General features: G+C 42.1%; 1 pseudogene; it reads left to right on the top strand.

Annotated features, from left to right (window-relative positions):
• Positions 1–204: 204 nt before the first annotated feature.
• On the top strand, positions 205–679 carry LOC110597495 (nascent polypeptide-associated complex subunit alpha pseudogene; annotated as a pseudogene).
• The last annotated feature ends 6,479 nt before the right edge of the window (positions 680–7,158 follow it).

Genomic DNA, 7,158 nt, shown 5'->3' with positions numbered 1-7,158 from the left:
GTCTCCCATCTGTGCAATATGTACCCCCTACCCCTGTCCAAATTAAGACCTTGGTACAATCCCTGTTGCCTTTGGCAGCCTGGGGCAGTCTCAAAGGAGAATGCAAAGAAGGCTTATCTATCACTTAATGGCTCAAAGAACACACATGCATTACTACACATCAGGGCAAGCAAATCTGAGCTCCTTATTAAGAGAAAGCTGTTCATGCAGCTGGCAGTACCAGCTGAAATTGATGAAGAACCAGTCAGAAAAGCAAAACAGAGTTGGAGTGGAAAGAAGGCAGGGAAAGCTGTTGCAATCTGGCTCTTCAGGAGGTTATAGGCGGTACTATCTGAAAATCTAAAAATATCCTCTTTGTCGTCACAAAACCAAATGTCTACAAGAGTCCAGCTTCAAATACCTATGCTGTTTGAGGGAAGCCAAAATTGAGGATTTATCTCAGCAAGAAGCTGCTGAGCAATTCAAAGTCCAAGGTGAAGCCCTCTCAGACATTCAAGAAAACACACAGACTCTACTGTACAAGAGGAGAGTAAAGAGAAAGGGGTTGATGAAACAAGTATAGAACTTAAGGACATAGACTTGGTCAGGTCACAAGCAAATGTGCAAAGGGCAAAGGCAGTCAGCACTGGAAAACAACAGCAATGATATTAGAAATGCTGTTATGGGATCAACAATGTAGCCATCTGAAAGTAAGGACCTTTTTGGTGTTTCAAAAGAACAACTGCAGCTCGGTTTGAAATTTGTACAGTTTCCATCATTAATATAGTCATGGCTTCTTGTTGGATGAGACACACACACACATACACACACACACAGAGAGAGAGAGAGAGAGAGAGAGAGAGAGAGAGAGAGAGAGAGAGAAAGAGAGAGAGCGCTTTCTTTGAGTGTGTCCTCATTTGGAACAGAGGTGAGCACACTGACGAGCACTATTCAAAGGTGATTCCAGCAGTTTTCCCATTCCAGCCATCTTGAGGACTGATCTTTCATGCTTTGATATAAAATGTTCATAAATACCACTTCAGATACCAGGGTCCATATGATCAGAGATGCCAGAATCATATATCCCTGCTAAGAAGACTTCAGTGACTGCCATTGCCTGCAAAAGGTCTGCATCCCTTAGACTGGCTTCAAGGAGCTCCACAAGCACTGTACACCTCCCCGCATCAGGCTCTGGCTTTCCTAGAAACAGGTCAGAACTCATCCTCTCCAAGCCAGCAGCAGCTTGAGAATAACACTTACCATTGGTGGAAAATTTGTAATATATTTGGTGGATTCTAAAACACACACTTCTTCATTTTAGAATCTTACTAATTGATGTTAAATCTATGGTATATCATTATTTCTTTCTTAGTAAAATAACAGTTTATCTTACAACCGAAGGCATCTCTGATTTGATGAGGTACAATAAATAGCATTCTCCATATTTTAAGCTCTAGAAGCTCAGCCAGAGACTGGAACTCATATATCGACTCTCTGAGTCTTTTACTCCCAATAAGGGCTAGGTCCTGATGTAATGGGTGATTTCTGGGTGCTGGTACTTTAGCCACCTAGTTGTAACCATGGGTGATATTCAGGTGTTAAAAGAACAGACCAACTAGAACAGAAAACAACTGGCATGCTTGTCCTAGAGCTTACTTGTTGATCCCCAGTCTTAACTATTACAGTCCTTACCTGTTTGTTCCCAACCCTTTACCCATTTACCATTGCTTCTTTTTATGGATACCTGAGAGCAGGCTCATGGAATTTGGTCTATCATCCAATCTCAGTGGAAAATTCTTATTTGGTCTAAGCTAAGCACAGTTATCCCAGGCTCCTTTGCTGTTGTTGGCTTTAGGGATAGGCATGTGTATTAGTTTTCGATTGCTGCTATAACAAAATACTATATAACAGCACAATTTTATATTCTTAGAGTTATATAGGTTTGGTGTCCACTCTGGGTCACACTTGTCTAAAATGAATATTGTCCACAGGCCTGTGTTCTTCTCTGGGAGTTGAGAGTTGGTTTCATTGCTTTTTCAGGTGTTGGCAGATTTTGGTTTCTTGAAGCTATAGGACTAAAGTCCCTGTGTCCTTGCTGACTTCAGCCAGAGGCTACTATGAGTCCCTAGCAGCCTCTCTGCTGTTCTAACACATAACCCCTAATCTCAGTATCAGTAACAAATCCTTCTCAAGCTACCATCTCCCTCCCCCAGCTGAATGTAGATTGGGCACATTAGATAACCCAAGATAGTCTGCCCATCCCAAGGTTCATAGCTTTAATCACAAAGTCCCTCTTGTGAGATAACATAGTCACAGGTTCCAGGGGACCAGAGTGTGAACATCTTTCAAGACATTATTCTGCCTATTACAGTATGTGACCCAGTCTGGCCAATGAGCTATAAAGGGAAATCTATTGTGGTTTGGAGGAAGGATTCTGCTCCCTGATTAAAAATAGATTGGGATTTTTCCCACTCCTACCTACTTTGATTGAGGTGGTGTGAGCTATGGCAGGTATCTTATGACCTTAAACTCTACACCTCACTGATAAAAGCTGACCCACCAAGAACAGCAGTGAGGATATCAGAGTTAAAAGGTTAAAGTGTGGCCATTTGGTGACAAAACTGAGCCACTGAACCAATCCTAGAACCACCTACTTCCATTGTGAGATGCTTCAATATCTTTATTGCCTAAGCCACTGCTGCTAGTCAGATTCTCTGCTACTTGGGCTGAACTCTTCCTTGTTGAAATTTAACCCATTCATTATTGGTTCATTTCAATAATGCCTTGATTTGCTACTGATACCCTGTTTGCCTGTCCAACCTAACATTTTAGTCCTACTAAACAGGACTAAATAGCATGAATACCCACTTCCTCCACAAACATCAGCCTATTTAAAGGTTCTGAACTCCTTCCTAGTTCATGCAGCTCCCTCTTTAATAACTGAGTGAGGCCCCTATATTTCCATTCATGGCTAGAAATTAGTCTTGGATAAGCTACCACCTATTGCCCATGAAACTCCCTGGCTGAGATCTTTGAATGACGCCTGAATTTGCTGTCCCCACGTGATTACTTGGATTGCTGACTTCCTTCACAGTGGCTCAGTCTCTATCCCATTCGGTCTCAACTTTTCCCTCCCTGTTCATCTTATCTCTCCAGGGTGACATCATATCTACACTTTGCTCATCTTGATGTTCCTGATGGATCTTAACATTCAGACATACTAACCAGTGGCCATTTTCTAGTCCCTCCACTTAATGCTTCTACACCATTTCTCTTGATAGTCCCTCAATCAGAAGTGCTCTTTCTATATACCATTATATATTTACCACTAAATCCTTAGGAAGATCTTGTGAGGAAGTAAGAGTATTCCTATTTTGCAGGTGATTAAAAAACATGAGGGCTCGAGTCACAGATCAGTTGGTAGAGCATTTGCCTAGCATGTGTGAGGCACTGGGTTCAATCCTCAGCACCACATAAAAATAAATAAAATAAAGTGTTGTGTCTGTCTACAACTAATATATATATAAAATAAGAGGGCCGGGATGTAGCTCAGTGGCAGAGCATTTGCCTAGCACTCGTACGGCACTAGTTTCTTAGCACTGTATAAAATAAACAAATAAAATAAAGGCATTCTGTCCACCTACAACTACAAAAACAAAAACCAAAAAACATGAAATCACTTATTTAGGATGATGTGCCCAGTGAATGTCAGAACTGGGATACTAATATAATTTTATGGACTTCTCTTCTGCCCTTTCACTCCCTCCCCTATTTAGCATTTTAGAGGAAACCAGCCAGGCCCATCCAAGTAAAGGACTTGTTTACTTATAAGCACCCTGAGGGCAGGGATTGAGTCTGATTTGTTATTGACCTGTAGAATCAATGATGTGCTTGTAAATGGATAAGAATTGTCTCTGGTGTGGGGAGGGGGAAGTGCTCATTCACAACAGTTCCAAGTCCCAAGGGTAAATGCCTTCAAGGTTAATTTCCAGTTGAAAAAGGATTGGGAAGACACATGCAGTACACACCAGTGTGTGGTATTTCCACCATACAAATATCCTTCATGAGAATAGCCTCAAGATTAAAATGATTAGAAAATAATGAGTTGGGGTATTTATTACATCTGTTTTAAGTATAATTTATTCCATTGTAATTTTATGTAATTTAATCTTTAATAATTATGTTTAACACAGTTGGCTTGCAAATTTCCTGAAAATTTAACAATCGGACTTGCCAACTAGGTTGAGCCAGCTCCAGCACAACATTGCTAGAGTCTAATATAATTCTTTGTTTTTAATAGGCATGGAATGGTAGATGAAAATACTAATAAAAAGAACATGAATATCCACTTATGAACTCTGAATGCAGCTAGTATCCCGGATTTCAGTACTTTTTTCCTCCATCTGAGGATTTTTTATTTCTATCCCTTATACTTAACAAACGGCCAACAAATAAAAAATAGTTGAGGGTGGAGGCCAAAAAATAGCTAAAGTTCCAACTATGGATTGTGAATACTGACCTCTGCCCAGAGTCAGGGTGGGGCCTTGAGACTGCTTCCAGTTCAAAATTGTCCTATGCAATTGAACTTGGGCAAGCATCTGAGCTATAACTGTCATCTCTTCTCCTGGCCTCGCCTAGATCACAACCACAACAAAAGAAGTACTAAAAAAGCACCAGTCAGATTATTATTCTATTACATTCCAGAAAGGACAACCTCTTAGGAATTAAGGAGCATAGAAAGAGGTGAACACTGAAACACAGCCTCCTAAAGACACAAAGCCCTGAACTTTAGTTATCTTAACCTTTTGTTATGGGTGCAATGCTGACCTCAATGGAAACTGGAGTGACCGGCACAGTTTAGGGAGAGAGGGACAGCTGGCAAATCAGCTGTGTTGCATTACAGTCTGCACAATCCCAGTCGTGGCTCAGGGATTGTACCATATATGGACTCAGGCTCAGGACAGCCAGTCACGCTGATTTGCATCAGGGCTCCTCTAAAATTGCATCTTGGGATTAGGTCATTGTTACCAGCAAAAGGGAGACCCCAGAAAGTCTGGTCAGCATGAAGACCTTGGACAAATTGTGGTCTGGCAAGGAAAAGATGAGAGAAGGAGGGTGCAGCCCTCTGCAGTTAAGCTGTGCTTAAGAATGAAGGTCCCTGAGAAAGCTGTGGGAGTGATTCCCAGCAGTGGTTGCATCAGGAGCCACACAACAGAGGATCAGCCCTCTTCAGCATAGCCTCCATCCTGTCTCATTGGCCTGGGGCTGCAGGAGCCTTAACCCCAGGCAGACACAGACAATTGTAATAGGGGTGAAAGGGAATAACTCCCAAATGTCAGACCTAAAAGGCAGTTTTTCTGGCTGTGGATGAAGGTGGCCATGATGCTGCTGAAGGTGCAGAAACTGTATTGGCCAAGTGGGGGATGGTTCCGGCTCTGAGTTAATCTAAGGCGAAGGTGTGTTCACCCATGTAGAACAAAGCTAGCTATCCTCCAGTCCCCTCCTATCTGTTTGGCCTACATCAGCCTAGTGTGACATAGCTGGGGCTGCAGGAAACTAAGGAAAAAATAAAGGAAAGAGGGATGGAGGAGTGATTTGGGAAAGTGGCTTTTAATAGATACTCAATAATTTGGATCCAATTTATAAATTAAATAACTGTGTGTGTGTGTGTGTGTGTGTGTGTGTGTGTGTGTGTCTTTCAGTAACTTGACTGCTTTAACATTTTTTTTTTTTTCCTTTAGGAACACGTCTCTCTTTATGTACCTTTTGATTTGGTTCAAAAGACCAGAACTTTGGAATACTCTATTGCACAGTGAGAATGAACTACTCGATATGCAAAACACAGACAAATCTTACAAACATAATGTGAAGTGAAGAAGCCAGACACAAAAGAGTACTGTGAAATCCCATTTCTATCAAGCTTAAAAACAAGCAAAACCAATCTGTGATGTTAGAAGTCAGGATAGTGGTTTCTTTGTTGGTCAGTGGCTAGGAGGGGTTGGGGGGCTTTGTGGGTGCTGTAATGTACTGATTCTTTGTCTGGGTGCTGCTTACACGGATATGGGCATGCTGAGCTGTCCACTGATGATCTGTGCACATTTCTGTATGTGTGCTGTATTTCAATCAAAAATGTCAAAAAGAAAAAAGTAGGGAAAAAAAAAAGGGAACAGAATGTAATCTTGTGAAATTAGTGGTCATGAGAAGAGTGAACTCCCGTGTGCCAACCAAAAATCAAACTCTGAGGGTTGCACAGTGGCACCACCACAGGGTTGAGTGTCAGAAAGCGAGGCTCTAGTCCTACTTCGATTATTCACTGGTGAATGGGTTTTGGAAACTGAACTCCCTGTTCCTCAATTCCTCAGCTGCAGAACACAGGGGTCAGTTCAGATGAAATGATCTCAAAGAGAAGATTCCTCTTTCCTACCTGTTTCAGTGGAGGTGGAATATGATTTATTGTTCATTTGGGCTCGCATGATCTTCTTGTACAGGAAAGCTCTCCAGGCTTGGCAAGCTCATGGACTGGTGTTCTGGTCATTAAATGCATGTGCGCAAAATCAGCCTCAACTTTCACAGTCATCCTCATCCTCTCCTTCCTCTCCCTCACTACCACCTTCCTTGATCTTAGTGCATTTATTTCCTAGGGCTACTGTTGCAAAGCACAATAATCTGGGTAGCTTAGGACAAAGAAAGTTATTGTCTCCCAGTTCTGGAGGCTAGAAGTCCAAGATCAAGGTGTCTGCAGGGCTCTGCTCCCTCTGGAGGAGCTGAGAAAGGTCTTTTTCATGCAGATGATGGTTCCAATCCTCTGTCTCCATATGGCACTCTCCTCATGTCTTCACAGCGTCTTCCCTCTGTGCATATCTCTGTGTTCAAATTTCACATTTTGGGGACTGAAACATGCTGGATATCGAACCCAGAGCTTTCCCATGCTACAAATTTCCCCTTTTTGTAAGGACACTAATCATATTGGATGAGAGCCTACCCCATGGCCTCATTTAACATGATTTCCTTTGTTCAGGCCCTATGTTCAGATAAGATCACATTCAGAGGTACTAGGGGTTATGACTTCAGAATATAGTTTGGGGGCACACAATTCACAATAGGCAGGGATTCAAAGGCTTCAGGAAAATCTAAAGCAGTCCCCTTGACTCCATGTCCTACCATGGAAGATCAAGGATC

The sequence above is a fragment of the Ictidomys tridecemlineatus genome, chromosome 8, assembly GCF_052094955.1.
Source record: "Ictidomys tridecemlineatus isolate mIctTri1 chromosome 8, mIctTri1.hap1, whole genome shotgun sequence".
In the NCBI taxonomy this organism is placed as follows: domain Eukaryota; kingdom Metazoa; phylum Chordata; class Mammalia; order Rodentia; family Sciuridae; genus Ictidomys; species Ictidomys tridecemlineatus.
Note: the sequence above shows the minus strand (reverse complement) of the source record. Positions and strands in the feature narration are given on the sequence as shown.